General features: G+C 51.5%; 1 protein-coding gene across 1 annotated transcript in view; it reads left to right on the top strand.

The window, feature by feature from the left end:
- The first annotated feature begins 2,762 nt into the window (after positions 1-2,762).
- Positions 2,763-16,552, top strand: part of MAPKBP1 (mitogen-activated protein kinase binding protein 1) — a 114,810-nt gene continuing 101,020 nt past the window's right edge. The window contains exons 1-2 of the mRNA XM_080394786.1: positions 2,763-5,348; positions 7,777-16,537. The gene's annotated coding sequence lies outside the window, so the exon portion shown is untranslated. The remainder of the gene's footprint in view (positions 5,349-7,776; positions 16,538-16,552) is intronic.

Raw genomic sequence — 16,552 nt, 5'->3', positions numbered from 1 at the left:
TACAGGGAGGGAGAGGGCGCAGAAGTGGCGCGGTGGTGTGCTGCCGGTGACACGTGGCATTGGACCTGAGCGAGTGACACACGCCTGTGCTCTGAGGCAGAAGTCTTGGCAAGGCAGGCATCTGGGGGTTGGTTCGAGGCATCGGGACCGCAGGGAGGAGATTTCTCTTGTCAGTCCTGAGCCGGACGCAGGAAACGTTACCTGCTGTAAGAAGGGATTGTGGCTGCGAAATGCAGAACAGGTACCAAAGGGGCTTTGTTTTCACCAAAGCGCATCCTGAGCACGCAGCCAGGGCGGTTAACATCCCGTCGTGGCCTAACAAGAAAAAAACCAATGGCTCAAGACTAAGCCCGCATAAAATCAGCCCGCATAAAATCGCTCTCCACCCTCCCTGCCCCAACCCCAGCTTAGGTTAATCCTTTGTATCGTTCCCCTCCGCGGGGCTGTACGCACAGCTGCCGGGGGAGCAGGTCTTGAGGATCTGTTGCCCAGTGAAGCGTCAGAGGAGATGCTTTTTTTAGAAGAAACAGATAAAATGCCTGTAACAACTCGCCTACCTATTGCTTCTGTACCCATTAAATGGAAGATAACACACTTGCTAAGTGGTTTTTGATTTGTTTTGGGTTTTCTTATGTTGTCTACAGATGAGCCAAGGTTGACTTGCAGAGCTGGGAAAAGAAAATACAATGAGAAATGGGAAAGAAAATACAATTACACACGAGGGTAAGTGATGGGCTGGAAAGGAGATGTTGCAGAATTATTTGTTTTATTTTAAGTGGAAGATCATCTCACAGGAAAGAATGAGTGAAAACGGGAAACGGGCAATGCAGTCAGGTAATGTATTTCTGAAAACTGCTGATTAAACCCTTCAGCAAGGCATCATCCCATGACCCCTTATTGTAAGGGGTAAAGTTCCTTTTTGGAACAGAGAGGAACATAAGTGCGTCCAGTCAGGCTTGCAATGGAAAGGACTTGCCAGCGGGGTCCCGTGGTGACCTGTGCTGGGGGTGTGTGTTTTCCAGCACATTCATTGTGTTCTTGGAAACGCAGGTGACGTTACAAACAAGCTCAGTTGACCAGTTGGCGATGAAGAAATTCACAGCGAGTCTTTGTGGCAAGTGATCTTAAGGCCAGATTGGAGTCCATAAATGCAACCCAGGAAGGTGTGCAGAGGACCAGTTTGTCCATAATTAGCATGAATAGAATCTGATTACTGTCATTTGGGATCATGTTGACAGTGGAGGAATTGTGGTGCCATCTGTGATGGCTCAGGCCCGGTGTGTCATCTTTTTGTCTTTTTAACTGCTGCTGCGGACCGGGAAGGTGTCGGGTGCTGCGGTTCGGTTGGCTGTGGGTGCAGCGGGGCCCGGCCTTGGCCGCGACCCCGCCGGGGGCTCTCGGAGCCGGGGGCCCGTGGCAGGGGCGATGCCCGCGGCGGTGCCCCCCTTGCATTTCGGGACGGAACGGTGCCCTTGGGAGGTGCGGGGCCTCCGCTTGCCCGGGCGTCCTTTCCTGCGGACGAGGAAGGCGCAGCCTGTGCTTGGCCACCTGGGCTCGGTGGGCTGCGCCGCCGGGAAGCCCCTCGGCCCCGGGCCTGTAGCCACAGGGGCTGCAGCGTGCCCGGAGCGGGCCCCGTGCCGGCCGGCCCCCGGGGCCGCCAGTAGCCCGCCTGGGCGCCCCGGGACGGGCAGCCAGTAGCCCGCCTGGGCGCCCAGCAGCCGCTGGCTGGCGGTGGGTGCCGGGGTCGGGGCACAAGCCGGCTGCCCTGCCCCGCCCCCCGCCCCCGGCGGCCGCTCCCCCGTGGCTCCGCTGCCCCCGGGTTACGGCCGCCGGCCCCGGCGCTCCCCCGGTGAAAGGCGGGTACCGGGCATCAAACCGGAGGGACTCGGAGCTGGAGGCGATTCCCTCGGAGCTGCCTCGGCAGCCTCCGCTCCTGGGCGCGGGGGTGGCAGCCCCGGCCCCCTGCGCACGGGGACGGGCAGGGTCCCCCGGGCAAGCGCTCGCGGTGTCGCTGGCACCGGCTGGGGGCGAGGGACGGGCCTGTCCCCCCGGGTTTGGATTCCCTCCCTCCGGCGGGCGGCAGCGGCCCCGGGCCCCGCGGTTCCCCCGCCCGACACGGCGGGGAGGGCGCTCCGGGCTGCCCCGGGCAGTTCGTCAGCGGCTGAAACGGGGCCGGGACACCGGCCGCCTGGCGGTGACAACGGTGCTTAACGCCGTACGCAGCGGCCCCGAGAGCAGCCCGCCCGGCTCCCGGGCTCCTCCCGGGCCCTTCCCCGCGCCGAGCCCTCGGCACCGGGCACCGGGCTCTGCGCAGCGCCGGCCCGCAGCAGCGGGGCTCCCCAGCCCGCAGCCCGACGGAACGTTCCGCTGCCGAGGTGCTAAAGGGCCTGGAAACGGGGCCTTGGATCCCTGGACTCCAGGGTCCGGTCATCTGTGATTGTTTGCAGAAAAAAATGTTAAATAAGCCCAGTGCTGTCACCAGCTGGCTACAACAGAGGCCGGAGTTAGTTTTTTAAACTGTGCTGTACCCAATCTACATAAAATATGAAACGGGAGGATGAACATATGACAAAAGCTTGCTGGTTTCTGAAAAGACACGATGTGTTTTCAGGCCGTGGGGACCAGTTGACCGACGACACCCCGCCCCCATTCCCCTGGACCTTCTGCATCATGACAATACGATGAAGACTTGTTTGATTTGTAGCTACTTGGTTGTTCTGATTAACAGGTCTATTCGCAGGACGGTAGCAGCTTTACAGCTGTTTTTAGGACAGGGCACGTTGTTCCTCCTGTGGACTGAGAATGGTGTTGCAGCAGCGCTTGCAGCCGTAGCCTCCGGCTGAACGCCTGGCCGGGGTCTCCTGCAGCAGCAGGAGGAGGAGGGTGGTTCGGTGCTGGAGGCATTGGGGTACTTTGGCAGAAGCAAGCAGGGAAGCTGCCGCCAGCTCTTGCACCACCCGTCTCTTGGTGCCTCCGCAGTGCCCTGAGTGCCAGACCCTGCTGTAGGAGCTGCACAAGCTGCTCTTGGCCCGAGGGACATGTGCTCTTCTTTCTCCCCTTCTTCCACTGGTCTTTCTGCCTGCTCGGGCCGGCACCTCTGAGTCCCCATCTTCTGCATAAGGGAAAGGGCTCAGACCCTGCTGCTCCCCACACCCACCCTGGCCTGCTGTGGCGCACGCAGAGCAGCGCTGCACAGCCCAGGCCTGTGGCTGCACTCGCCTTCTGGCTCAAGGTCAACTGGTACGCCAGTGCTGGGCTTTCTCTTCTGAGGGAGAGACTGGGGCAGCCTCCCAGCACGAGAGGGTACAGCACAGTCCTGCTGGTCCCAGTGAGTGGAGGTCCAGTACCCGCTAAGTTGCAAACAGCAGATTGATAGCACCAGCCCAGACGTGTGCCGTGTCTCTCCAGCTGTATCCTGGTTCCCTCCGAGTGCTGCCGATCGGGCTTTTCCCTGCAACCGGCACCCGCACACCTCTCCCCCCGCGGGTGGTATCTGTGCAGCCAGGGCTCGGCCGGGCAGCAGCGTCGCAGTGAGCCTGCTGCTTCCCACTGGCTCACCCTGCCCTCTGCGCGATGAGGGATTGCCAGTTGTGCTCTTCTAGTCACACATCTTCCAGCCTGAGGTGTCCTAAAGCAACGATAGAAGTTTTGAGGGGATCTGCAATTCCTTGCCGAGTTGCTTTTCTCCTGAAGGAAGGACCCAGCGGTGAGCAGATGTCCGGTTTCTGTCTGTACCGGGCGAAGCCCAGAGCCGTTTGGGTAAGCAGCAGCTACAGCCACCCCTTCGCGCGGGAGCTGCTTGTGGCTTTGCACAGATGAAGCTGCGCCGCCCGCAGCCCTCAGCCCTCCCCGTGCTGGAGCACAGCTCTCGGCCAGGCAGCCTCGTCTGTGCCTAAGCCTGAGTCACCGGCAGCGCTGGGCTCTGAGAATGTGTTAGCTCATGCTGCGCCTGATGTCTGAGACGTGCTGGACCAGGACTTTACTATAAAACGTTATGCAGCTGGAGTAAAACATGATTCGATAAACTATGAGTGTCCCTGTGGGGCCTGGGTGGAGCCACGTTCCGTACGCTCGGCTGTGTAAAGGCAGCAGCGCCTGGACGAGGTCCCTCCGGCGCGGGCAGCCCGTGGGAAGCCCCCACAGAACGTGCCCCCCAGGTGTGGGGTGAGGGGCAGCTGCCTGCTTGGCTGGGGCTTCGCTGGGTCCGGGGCACGGGGGGGGCGGCGGTGGGGCCCGCTGACGGCCCCTCGCCCTTCTCTGAGGGGCTGGGGCAGGTCATGGGGCTGGATAAATTTGGATGGGCCAAGCTTCAGCAAAGTCCAAGCATACGTGAATGTTTCCGTGTAGGAGGTGGATAACAGCAGGGGGACTTTTCCTGCTTTTGATGCTTTTTTTAAAATGATTTAGATCTGATGTGATTGTGCTACGGCTTGCATTGAGGTGACTGGCTGCAAAAGCATGACGGAAAAAGGAGGCGCCTGCAAATCTTTTGCAACAGGAATGATTAACTCCTGCTCCTCGACCACTGCTCTCACTTAAAGGTTACGGTGACTCTGGTTTTAAAAAATGCCTCAAGCAGCCTTTTCAGCTCATGGCCGCCTTTCAAAGCTTTAAGCTTGCTTCCTCAGCTTTTGAGTATCCGTGGCAACAAAAAAAGAAAAAAAGACACATCTTCCTGCAGAATCTCACCCCACAAATGTTTTGTGACTCTGACATATGGGGCAATCAACTTGAACCACGAGGCTTAGTCTCCAGGAAGAAATTTTAATAAATGGCTCCCACCAGGCGAGTTGAACTGATGGCAGCCACAGTGGGAATTGTTTACTACCATGCTCCAGCATAGACAAGGCCTCATTGTCTGGCTTTGATGGAGGAAAATGTCCAGTTTCACAAACTTTGCTGAGCAAGGGAGAAAATAATTATATTGCAGATCGGTTTACAAGGGGCACATTCATGTTTGAAAGAAAACTTGATTTTCATAGGGAGAGGAAGAGAGACACAACTGCCAAAGGGAAAAGCCAGAGGCTTTGGTGACCTACTAAAATCGCCTCAAGTCAGAAGTTATTCCTGGCTGAAGGTGGGTCCCAGGGGGCCAGTTCCTTGGCTCCAGCTGGGAAGCAGGCTGCGCAAGTGGAAAGCGTGCAGGAAATCAAGCGCTCCTTTGCCTCCGGAGCTGCTCCATGCGCAGCCGGCACCGGGTGTGAGGCAGGCCGGGCAGACGGCAGAGCTCTCGCCGTGGGAGCCGTGGTGCCCCCGGGCTCCCCAGCAGGCATTTGCCGGGGCAGAAGCTGTGGTGGCGGTGGCAGGCTCACACATCCCATCCCCTGCCCGTAGGCACTTAGGAGCAGGTGAGTGCAGCACTCCCCAGTCACAGCCCACTGCAGGTGGTGGGTCCCCGACACTGCTCCCCGGGTGGGTGACACTGCCACGGGAGTGCTGCTGCCTAGGAATTGCCTCTTTTCAACTCTCAATTACCACCATTGCGATTTCATTTACAGTATTTGAGCAAAGCGTTGGAAACGTTTTGCTTCATGTGTTTTTACTTAGGAGGATGACAGGGCAAATGTTGAAGGAGTGTGTTTTATGGTGCTGGGTTGGCTGTGACGAGCCACATGCGGCTGGCCCCGGCTGCTGACGGGCTGCCTTCCCCCCGGCGCTGGGAGAATTAGCTGAAGCCACTTTGCTTGTCTCCCCAAGGGGGAGGATGTAATTATCTTCTTTTTGCAAGATTGCATGTAATTTTCTCCCCTCTATCTTAAAAAAAATAATAATGAAACAGAAGCAGAAATGAACTGTGTAACGAGCTGATAACCTATTAATTCTTTCATCAGATTGAAAATAAAGCTTGAACGAGTCTAGTGCTATAAATCTCGCTAGTTTTTTGTGAACATTTTGCTGAAGGAAATGTGACTCCTCTTTGCAGGAAGCTGCAGCGCCAGCGTAAACCCAGTTTGTTGTCATGGCAATGTCAGTAGTTGCCTTATCTGTATGCCAGGTTGTAGGTACTTGTAGGATCATAGGAAAATTCAGGTGGGAACTGACCTCTGGAGATCTGTAGTCTTGTCTCCTGCTCAGGGCAGGCTCAGCCACGAGACCAAACCAGGTTACTCAGGGCTTTCCCCAGCCAGGACTTAAAAAATTCAAGGGATGGAGATGGTGCCACCTCCCTGAGCAACATTTCTAGGCTGTTACTACCAGCCTTTCAGCCTTCCTAATTCCAGTCATTCTGGAGTAATATTTGGGTCTGCTCTGTTTTTCGTATTTATTCATCATGTTCTCTATTTTTTACCACCTTGAGTCTACCCGGAAGATTTTCCCTTCCACTTCAACTTCTTTCCCTGTCTGCGAGGCTATTACACCTCGCTTCAATACTCATGAACACACTAGCTCAGGCCACGCCGCTATCTTGCATGCTCTTATCTGCTGGGGTTTTTGATGCCATGTCCATCACCATGACACCTAGAGTTTTTCCTGTGCACTTAAGGTCTGGCTATGGTTTTATATTTCCCTCTCTTTCAGTCAGTCGTCTTGCCAGATGACTAATTCACTGTGTTTTCTTGTATTTGACATTTGTTTTTTGCCCACATTGGCACTGCTTTAGGAAAGCATCCCTAGGCAGAACAGTATTTGCACATTAGCAACAGGAACAAACGCATCCGTACGTACAAGTTAAATATGCGCTCGACTGGTCTTCACATAGACTCGTGCGCACGCAGATGTTGCCATTAATCCCAGTTCTTCCCATTTGTCATCATCTGTGTAAAGTGTACTGGCCTAAAGAAAGGCGAGCACGTGCGTGTTTGTGCGTGCCCTTGTCCTGAAGGGCACCCACTTGCCAAGTCCCTTTTGACGAGGTTGTTTCGTGAGTGTTGTGTTTCACTCTTCTCCTGCTTGTATCATATTTAGTATACTGTGTCCTGAGGGCAACTGCTGCCCAAGGTTTGTCCTGTTTAATTGAATTATGGTTGCCATGGGTAGTGGAAAGGTCAGATTTTGTTCTGCATGGTGAATCCCACAACCCAGAGGAAGGGGGAAACCTAGCTCTCAAAGTCTGCGTCAATGAGCCAGGGGTCGAGCTGATGGGGATTCTAAAAGGGGCTTATGGTAATTTGCAGCCCTGCTTCCCAAGGAAATGCAGTTGGAGTTGGGTACCAGATTTAGGCTCGTTGGGAAACCCCAGCTCCACAGCCAAATGCCACAGCTTTTTTTGTGCCTATCTCCATGCCATCTCTCTGCTTTCTGGCCGGAGACTCCTCTGGGACAGAGCTGTGCTTTGCCTCAGACACCTACCAAAGTCAGAGAGCCTCTCTAGAGGACCAAGCACAAGTGAAGGGACCGACATAAACTGCATAGTTCTAGGTAGGGCTGGGCAGGGTACTGGCAATGGGTCTGGAAAAACACAAATAGATGCCACGCCAGCTTTTCTGGTACTTGGTTTCTGAACAGCATGAAATGTAGTTTGCATTTCAGCCCCTGTGCCCCATTTCAGCATCTCTGAGGTGAGAGGACGGAGCTTGCAGCTCAGGGACGGATGGCACAATGCTAAGCCCTCCCCAGGCTCTGTAACAACCCCTTGGGGCCTCTGTACTGCCCTCTGTACCAACGCAACGTACAGACTGGAACACAGCCCTGCCTGCTGCAGGAGGGGGACGCAGAGGTGCGCACCCCAGTAGGAAGCAGCAGAACACCTCTGCAGGAGGGTCTAGGACACAGCAGGAAGTTTTGGAAAAACTCTCTTGCAAGGTTTTGTTTCGATCTTTGCTTTTTGTTTTTAAGGACGTGAAAGGCAAAAAACCAATCAAGTAAAGGGAACATTCATGAGAGGTGACCCTCCAGGCAGGACTTCATGAGAGCAGATGGGGAAACTGAGGCAAAAGGCAGTGCTTGAAACCTGGCCAGCCAAGTGTTGCTCAACAACAAGAAAGAAAGAGAGAGGTAACTTGGATGCTACATTTCATTTGATTTTCCAACATTCATACATGAGCCCTAATGCGGAGGGCAGGGCTGTGACATGAGAACAAATTTAGAACATCATCAACACACTAAGTGTGATTGCAGGAGACATAGCAAGCAGCTGCGAAAACCAATATACATCGAAGAAGGTCCCCCGTGGAGAGTCGGCCAAGTCACAACAATCACACCAACATGGCTACATGCCGCGCTCCCTTTATTAAACAAACAGGTCATATTTATAACTTGAACCGACCGCTCACCCGACTTTACACACAGGTGATTGGGTAAGAGTCTCTGGCCACACGGGCGTCCGCATCGCTGACCGGTGGGCACGCTGCAGGCGCCGGGTCAGAGTGTGCCGCGGAGAGTGTGTTGATTTCGCGGTTCCCAGGACTTGCTCTGCACCTGGCTTCTTGTTCGTGCATAGCTTGTTTTCTTTCTCACCCTGCTTGTTCCCAAGACAATTTAAAGTTGCTCTGCAGCTTTAACTAACAGGCCTGGGTTGTCCAACCCGGACAATGGTAACATATGTCCTCGGTCCTTTAAAAATCCCTCTACAATATATAGGTGGATTTCATGGCTTGCAATATAATGCTTTGACATCACTTGTCATCAGAGGGACTTTCATTTTTGCTTGCTCGCTTACAGTTTTGCTGTAGTTCTTTGATTTTGCTAACAGTAGTAATAATAGAAGGCATCTGTGTAGGCCAGACAGCTGTACAGCACATTCAAGCTGCAAGATGTGTCATGCCATCATTTTTCTCAGGGTAAAACCCAAAGCTGGCTGAGTTGTGGCTTACAGTGTCAGCTTGCTGAGGAACACCAAGAGCAAGACTAATTCCAGCCAGGGCACTGCCTGCTTTGGGCTTGCAGAAGATATTTGTGCTGCATTGTTCTCTGTAATTACTGCTCTCTGGAAACATAAGGCATGGGATGAAGGGGAATGAAACAAACAGGCTTATTTGGGTCAATTACAAAAGCACGGGCTAATTGCAAACAAAGTGGTAAAACAGGAGCAGACGGAGCTCAGAGGAAAACAATGTCAACAGTGACCTACATAGTCTCAGGGAGGGGGGCTGGACAGCAGGCGGTGGGGAACGCATAGCTCAGCACGAGAGGGGTTTGCATGCATCTCTCCTTTCAGGTCCCTGGGCCGGAGCCAGCCTGTGCGCCGAGTGCTGTCTGTGCAGCCTGCACAGAGCTGGCCTAAACACCTAAGAACACCCAGGGAGACATCAGCCAAGTGATGCAGAGGCATTGCTCCCATGTGGCATTTAGCCCTGCAGGAAGCTGCAAGGCTTCTTCCCTGGGCCTCAGCTCAGGGCAGACCCGGAAAATAAGACCCCCCCGTGCTTCCCACGCAGAACAGCCCTGTAGTGAAAGCAGTGTAGTTCGTGCGCTCTTGCTTATGCTGCCAGAGGGAGGACAAGTGAAGGACAATCAGCTGCTTAGACACATGCTGGAAAATACATCTTGTGATCCCTTTCTGTGCCTGTAACAGTAAGGAGCTCTCTCTAACCTCACCTGATCCAGCATAACCTCACCCAACCCAGCCCTTCTACAGGAAACAGGCCCTTAGGTGATCTTAAAGCAGTAAGCGAGCAGCTTTCAACCTCTGCTCAGTGAGCCCTTGTGAGTACATTCAAGACGTTGGTGAAAGGTGGCAGTTCTTGAGTACCCTTCACAAACGCCCTAAAGGCACTGCCAGTGGGCTGAAGCGTGTAGGTATCTGCACCTCCGCTCACTGCAAAATGTTTATGGGCCCAAACTGGGAAAGGTATAAAGTGCCTGCTCCAAGGGAAATCTTTGTCATACCTCACAGAGTTCAACGGTAAATTTATCCTTGTGCTTCATATTTCCAGAGAGCGGTAATTAAGGAAAACAGTGGAACACAAATAACACCTACAAAAGGGAACAGAGATTTGGCATCCGCTATTTAAGTACCAGCTCAGTCAAATGCTTTCCTGCCATCATTTTCTGCTCTGGATTCCCCTCGCAGGTAGGGACCTCCATATCCAATACCCAATCCGTGTGCCTGCCAGCCCTGGTGCCTGGCCAGCCGATGAGAGACACCCCTCTCCTATCCGCACACTGCTGTTCTTGTCTCTACCCACATCTAGGGTTCCAGGTAACTACTCTTTAAAAAAGACAGTTTTCGAGCAAGACTGCAGTTCCACTGTGGGCTTCTGAGACTGTCAAGCCATTTGGTCCTGTGTGTAAATTGGACCAGACACATTTAGATCTAAGCTTAAAGAAACCTCCAAGCATTAGCCTGGTAACGTGTCACGGCTTACCTGAGCAGCCAAAGCTGTGATGGTGGGGAGTTCACAGGACCCAGACAGCATCCAGGCTGAGTTTTGCCTTCGTACTCGCTGTACGTCCTCTCTTACAGCCTCCACGTGGACAGCAGGAAGATGTTTACATTCAGCAGCTACCACATGGTATTCTGATCCCCTGCCACTGAAAAATGACCACCACAGACAGGTCCTGCTTCTGGCAAAAATTTAGTAGAGCTGTAACATATCTTACCTCCCTCCCAAACTGGCTAACGCACAATGTGTGGGACAGGCCACAGCTAGCGGGGATAACTGTTCACACGTAGTGCTGCACTAGCTGAGAAGCTGGAACAGAAGTAGCTGGGGCTGCAGCGTGACCCTTGGGGAGCTGCAGGCACCTGCAGTGCCCTGGCAGGCTTGTCCCCACCACAAAGCATCCAAGCACTGATGTGGCTCTCTTGAGGACCATTCACAGCACATGCTGCCAGAGGTGGCTGTGAGAAGTCCCGCAACCATTCCTCCAGGCTTAAATCAGCTGGCCCAGATTTTTGTTTGAACAATCACATCTGCCAGCTGACAGCAAGCCTGGAAGCACACCTTGCTGCACACCGGATGCGCACGTGCCTCAGGCACCAGGTGAGTCAGAACATGGCCATGGTTTGACAGCTGAACGGACACATGTGTGCACTTCGCTAATTACGTTAAAAGTAGTTTTAAATGAGGGCAAGGATTTCGTTGATCCCTTGAAATACAAGACTGAGACATAACTGGGCTAGTTTACCTGTATATAATAGCAGAGCCAAAATTTAAACGGATTTGTCATTTTTTCCTTCAGTTAGAAGCACATTCTTCTAATTCAGAAAAAAGAATAGTTTAGCTGTGCTTAGGCCTTCTGAGTACATCTGTGCACGGTTTGTCTTATTACAGAAATTACCTATCCTTGGTGGATACGAGCCTTTTCTAAGCAGCATCCTCCTATCTTCAGTTGGGCTTTCTACACTACATATTTTTCTCATATTCCCCATGCTTTCCCTTAATCAGCACAATTTCCTGGCAGCCAGCTGAACGGCATTCATGCATGTGTATTTTTCTGTTTTTTAAAGCTCAGCTGCGATCTGTTCTCAGGCATATTCTCCCTAGATGCATTATGACCCATAGATGTCCATGTGACTTTTCCATGGGAACACATGCAGAAAAGACCCTGTGTAATTGCTGGAGGGAATCTAAACATTTCAAGTCAGGTACCAGAAGCCTAATGCAAAGACCCAGGCTACAGTTGGAAACAATTTCCAGAAACTTGTTCTGCTTATCCCTTGTAGCTGTGGAAATAAAGGAGAGAGAGAGAGGAAGGGACAAAGCTCACTGTGGGAAAACAAGTCAACAAAACCAACTGACTCTGGGCTTGATCACTTGACATGCTGTACATAGAGCTTTGGCCTGCAAAAGAATCCTCGGTGCCTTTTGCCTGGCCGAACTCACATCTAATTGAGAGGTTAATAATGAAATTACTATTAAGCTTTCAGTTGTTTTCATAGTTGGAGAAAAAATAAATATAAAATGTCCTCTATATATTGCATGCTAGCTGCTTTTGCCCTCTACCCATCTAGCTTATCATGTAGTTATTTTTATTGTGGACTAGACCAAAGCTATTTATCTCTCCTCCTCCACCCTCTCTCCCTGTCTGAGTGCCTGCTGTTCACCGTTCTAACAAGTCAACAGGTGGGAAAGGGCATTAGGACTCTGCTGAAGCAACACCCTGTGAGGCTAAAATGATAACCATTAGCCTGACTGGAAAGCAGCGCCGTGATCCTTTCAAGGTTCTTACAGAAGACCGAATGCTCTTCTTCCACAGAGTGTCAAAGTTTGTGGGGAAAATGTGTTCTCTGCTCTTGGTCTGAAAGCTGATGAGGAAAAGGGCAGTGAGGGGGTGGAGCAAAATGCCTCCCCACTATTTTTGCAGACACACATCAGCAAGTTCAACCCATGCTCTAAGCTGTCTGGTAGCAATGAATGTGCAGGAGTGTGACGCTGAGCCCTGACTAACTCACCTGGTCTCTGAGCTGGCCTCAATTGCTCATGCTGGCTGCCACAACTTGCAGTTTGGAGCTCCCTCTAGTACCAGGAGAGCAGGTCAGCTCCGGCATGTCGGTGTCTGAAAAAATGAAAACCTTTCTCAGATCGGTTTCTCTAAGAAATCAACAAAAAGATGGCAAAAAACAAGCGGATCAAGGAACTGTCCTGGTCATGGCTGCAGTGTGGTATCAACACGTTGGGGGGTTCCAGAAGCACGGAGCACCTTGCTGGCCCATCACACAGCGCCGGGGCAGCACTGGGGGGATGGGACCACTGCCCGCATGCAGCCAGCGCAGCACAGCTGGCTGGAGAGTCACCTCCCGCTCCCTGCCTGGCCGCAGGTGGTGAGAGGGGCTTTGTGTCTAAGAACAAGTCAAGGAAAGGATTTAATAGCACACTGAGAGGGCTTGTGTAGCACTTCTGCTCCGTTGCTTTGTGTCTTCTTTTACATGATAACTTTTTTATCATGATATTTTTGAGTAGGAAAATAATTTTGTTTAAAATCACTTCTAAGATGTTCCTTTTGTTTGGAGCCCTACAGGAGAATTACAGGATTATTTGCAAGATGCTATTTCTTAGAAAAGCACAGAAGATTTCTGCAGTAGAGAAAAACATTTTCAGATACTTCGTTACCTAATGCTTAAAAATACAGCACTTAATGCACTGAGGCATCTGTTCTCATTACTTATGGCATCCCTCAGAAGACCACTTTAAGAACACATCACTCAAGATCAAATGCTGCAAATGCCAAAGAAAAATGATGTAATTTATTCATGGTACATTGTCCTTTCTGGCAAGGAAGAAATCATGACCTCTAGAGCAAAGCTGAAAATGCTGTTGCCTTTGGTTATCATTAACTGATCTCAGTCAAGATGCTGCCCTGTGGAGACAGGCTCTACAGGAACATCCTGTAAAAGACAAGCCTTGTTCTGAAGTAAAGCAATCTACAAAAAAGCAAGCAATCGTGAGAAGACAATAGCAGCACAACAAAAGGAAGAGCAGTATTGCCGGGGTGGGTGAGCACAGCGAGAAGCACACACACCATCACAAGCCACACGTGTGCCTTTAATGAGCTTCGACAGAAGCAGCAGCAATGACTGGCCAGCAGATTACCAGCTTAACTGCTGCCGTGGGAGAGCTTATTTTGGACACCATGAGCATGAGTAACATCAGGAGGCGTATCATGGAACAGTGGGTTTAGCAACTGCTTCTAGACATGCCACTGGATGAAAAGTAGAAGTTTATTTCTCTTTGAGTTGTTTGGTACTTATTGGAGGATAGGACTGGCAGAACAGAAGCCATGCAGGTTAGCATCATCTCCTCTGGTTTCACCCAAGCTAAAGCTCTAGTAGTTGTAGAGTCAGTGCAAGGGTTTTGATCGAATCTTTCATAAATTTGATATTACAATTGGAAAATTGAGCCCTTCTATCGATGTGGTAGGTGTGTGGTAAGACTCGTACTGCAATACCTAGAGGAAGCTGGTGATTCCTGCTTGTTTTCTTTTGTGTTAATATAATCAAAGAAAAAAAGAGCAAGTGTTTGTATTAATAAAACTATAGAAAAAGTTTATTTACAAATCACTGGCAAGATCCTACTATTTAGGATGAGCTGAAGAAACGCCGTGACATTTTGTCCTGCTTAAAAAATAACTAGAAAGGTGGTATGCTCTAGTCACAAAATCAGAAACACCCGTTCCCTGTCCCAGTTCCTTTTCAAAGAATTTAGAAGTCCACTGATGTTTCACAGTTAGCCTGTCTCTTCAGTCACTTCACAGACACAAAGAATTGTAATCACAAATCACTTTATGCTGTGCTCAGCTTTCAACAAAAGAGGAACAATGCTAGTTCCTTTTGAACAGCATCTCCCAAGCAAACATCTCAGCTGTCCCTTGTTTTCAAAGACATCCCTCAGTTCTTCCGCAAATGTATGCATGTTTCTCCCAAATGGGATGACTCTAACGTTTTACTGTTGAACAGCAGAAATTTAAGAACTATCAACTTTTTCTTTTTTTTTTTCTCTCCCTGCACAGTGCCAGGGCCCAGTCCTTTACAGGCTGGTGCACATTTTTAACTTTACCATGCCCAGTGTGAGTTCCACTCGCTAGAACTGACAGTCTGGACAAAACTAAGCACACGTAAAACTTCATAGAAGAGCAATTTTATTTTTGCAGCAGCAGCTCTGGTTTCCTTCATGAATTTCTCCTCACCCTTAGCAACAGGGCACTGTTATTCAGCAACAGGACAATAGGGTCGGTAGGAACAGGCAACATTCACATTTTTCTTGAAGAATCCTTTCCTTATGTGCTACCTCTTGGGTTGCAGGCCATGTCTGGGGCTGAAAGCCAAGATACCTAAATGATTCTAGGATTCTATACTTATGTTCCTAGCTCCCATGGACTTCCATTACTTTTATTTTAAAAATAATTGCAAGGTTACCAGCTCTTGCAATTCTATTGTAAATTTCACAAAATTTGGTATCTTTTGGAAAGCCCCAGGTCCTGGAACCTCGTGACCTTTTGACATAGAAACAAGCATGGATTTCTGTATGGTACCTGTGTATCAAAGCTAAAAGCCTAACAAAAGTTAGAAACTGATATTTTAAATTTACTTCCTGCAGGTTACTATGACATGACTGAAGCTGATAAGAGATTAGAAAGACATCCTGTGTTATGCCTCTGAGTGTTTTTATCAATACATGCAGGTTTCTGACCAGTCAAACCTTAACATCCCAGTCCTGCAAGCCCTTGTGCCTGACCGGAATCCCACTTTGAATACAAACAATCTTTTCTTGAAATTCAGGTGGTGCAGGCTCACACAGTCACAAGCCGTGATGGTGGCAGCGTGCTGGCCACAATGGGCACCATCAAGGGGAAGACCATAGCCCATGTGGATCATCTGTTGTGGGAAATCTCTGCCTGAACTTCAGCACACTTTCGTGGACTTTACTTTTGGAACAATCATCTCCGATTGCTGTGGGTACTCTGGGCTTGAATTAGTCACTGAAGATGGGACAGTCACCAAAGATGGGAAGGGGGGGTGGGCACCCACAATGGGAAATGGGGAGCCGGAAAGATGCTCTGAGGACAGAGGACAGATTCCAATAAATGGCAGAGCATGTGAAGGAAGGGGGTGCTAGCAGGACTTTCCCATCCTAAGAAGTGCTTATTTTCTTTCCCTGCCTTTAGGCCTTTGGTGTGGTATCTTTTGGTATGTTAGGCCAGTGTGGACACACACAGTCTCTTTGAACTCTTAGAGAGAGGGTTACATCCTAAATGTACGCCCTTTGATATCCATTCAGACTTGGTGGCCGGTGAAATCTGCCCCCCCGTCTCCTCTCACATGGTTAGTAGCTGCCATGGCGTGGCAGAGCAGCTGCCTGTCCCCACTTGGGAAGCACAGGAACCAGCGCAGTGGCTTCTGAACTCTCCCGTGGGGAACAGGTGTTGGGCAGCTACAGAGCACAGCCTTCTTGCTGGCCTGGTGTACGTTTGCTGCTAGGTCCTCGCCTGCCAGGGGCCAGCACGCAAGCATCCACATTTGTGACTCCGTGGGCTCCATCCCTGCATCTTGATGTGACAGTGGGCTGTCCGGCTCCCGGCAAAAACTTGGGAGAGCTGATGGAAGACGGAGTTCCAGGACCTCCTGGAACAGGTGGGAACATCTGGAGTGCTACCAGGACACTGTACCAGGCTGTGGGGTCCCATGGTCATCCAGTAACACCCAGCTCAGCTGCTATGGGTTTGATTTTGCTGGCAGCCTCCACACTGGCTAGCTGTGACTGCTGTAGCCCCAGTAGAGGACACAGAGCATTAGATGTGCACCACCTGAGCCAGCCTACCCGGCAGTAAGGCGCTCACTCAACACTCTCACCTCCGTAGCAAAATGCAGGACCCACATCTTTCCTGAAGCACCCTCAGCACCATGGCCCTCAAGAAGGCCTGGAGACCCCACGGGTGCCATGGCAATGCTGTGTGCGGCAAGGCCAGCCCGGCTATCCCACAGCACACGGGCACGGGCTGACCCCGCTGTCCCCTCTCCCACCCGGGGTGGCAGGACAGCAGCCCCACAGCCCCCCGCCCTGTCACTTCCCCGGGGGGGTCCCCTCAGCACTGGCAGGCTGTGACACCGAGCCAGAAATGGCTCCCCAGTGCGTGGGGCTGGCGGGGCGGTGCAGCACCCCCTGCCCCAGGCATGGGGACAGCGGCAGGGAGCACGCAGCCCAGAGCCCCGAGGGTGGTGAGGGCCCTGAGG

This window comes from Falco punctatus, assembly GCF_963210335.1.
Source record: "Falco punctatus genome assembly, chromosome: 7".
NCBI classification, from domain to species: domain Eukaryota; kingdom Metazoa; phylum Chordata; class Aves; order Falconiformes; family Falconidae; genus Falco; species Falco punctatus.
The sequence above is the reverse complement of the archived record's forward strand: the minus strand, read 5'-3'. Positions and strand labels throughout refer to the sequence as shown.